Source organism: Electrophorus electricus, chromosome 5 (assembly GCF_041902795.1).
Source record: "Electrophorus electricus isolate QZ-2024a chromosome 5, ASM4190279v1, whole genome shotgun sequence".
Lineage (NCBI taxonomy): Eukaryota > Metazoa > Chordata > Actinopteri > Gymnotiformes > Gymnotidae > Electrophorus > Electrophorus electricus.
The window spans coordinates 29427166-29428798 of NC_137501.1; positions in this window are offsets into that span (position 1 = coordinate 29427166).

Genomic DNA, 1633 nt, shown 5'->3' on the forward strand with positions numbered 1-1633 from the left:
TGGGTGCTCTTGCCAAGTCTAAGTGAATGTATTCTCCCTCAGTGACCTCATTAAACATGTCTGCTCACCTATGGTGTCTTGGGGGGCTCAATCCTATCATGTACAATGATATTGTACATGCCAGTAATGTAATTGTTCCTTTAACCAAACTGACTTCTGACTGCAAGTCAAAATAGAACCATTTTATACACACACACACACACACACACACACACACACACACACACACACAAAACATCGTTCAAGTTTGGAAAAAACCTGATAGTTCATTCTATCAAATATACAATTTGAAACCGCTATATGATAGGTTTTCCTGGTCAAAACAACTCCTGAATGTCCAATTTCATCAGTTTCATGCACAAATACAGCTGGGTAACTGCTGATCAGAGGCCAACACAGGAGGCTGATTCAGGTGTAAACATCCTGAAAGGAAAATCTTTCAGATTTTTTCACTTTTCCCTAAAGTGCTGAAAACTGCCACAGGCGACCATGTTTTCATTTCCTTCCTGATTTTGAATCATTCAGTAGCTCGGAAAAAGCATTCCAAAGCATTCCAGTCGCAGAGCGTTCCGGGTCCTGGATGGCATGTGGCAACTCGGCGTGCGTTTGGTCAGCACGTCAGCGACAGACCGTCATGACATGTACGATAAAAAGTCAGATCCTTTCTGTCCTGCAGCATCCCCTTTACCAGACAGACATTGCACGTCCCCCGCCACATCGCCGATGGCACCTCCCGGTGGCCCAGTTCCCCTCGCCTGCTATTTTTTGAGCGTGCGGTTTCCATGGCGACCCGCCGTCGTGGGCTTCCTTCCTTTTTGCTGATGGTTTCTTGAGGTGTGGCCCCAGGTTTCAGCAGGTACACGGGGTCCAAAAGAGGGGAACAATGACAAGTCCATCTGTCTTCTGTTGTCCGAGCGACCCGTGGTGCCCTAACCGCACGGGGTGATGCAGTTCTGGACAGAAAGGTGAAAAGGCAGGTTTCTTGCATCTGACTATAAAGCACTGTGTAGGAGAGTGGAGTGTCTAGAGTGTTGGCATATGCTGCATGTATTATCGTGTAGGCACCTGATTTATTTTCATCACTAGCCTGTTAGTCACAGGAACAGTCTGTGCGCCTCTCCTGTCTCTGCTTGTAATGAATCCTCCAAATGTTCATTACTGCCACCGGTATCGCTCTCACCCACACCGGGCCTTCCCTGCTGTTCACGCCAGGTGCGTCCGCAAAAGGGAAAGTGGACACTGCATGGTTTTTTTTTGCGTGTTTTTTAAATTTTTTTAAAGCAAGTTCTCCCCAAACACGAACGCGCGCAAGCACGACTCACACACATCTCCTGCTCGTCGGAGAGAGAAATTGCGGACGCTAGCGTGGCCTTTGGTCGGAGTGCACTTTGACCCCCAGTAACTTGTTACAGCCTATTCATAGGAAAAGCCACAGAAGCATGTTAGTTTGGTGCCGTAGCCTATTGGCAGGGGGAAAAAGAGAGAGAGAGAGAGAGACAGAGAGAGAGAGAGAGAGAGAGAGAGAGAGAGAGAGAGAGAGCCAGGGCAGGCATGAGTACAGTTTTATTGGAAGATAGCAAGGTTAATGGTTATTGTGGAAAATAGGTGTTCCAGCTAGGAACTAAATAAATAA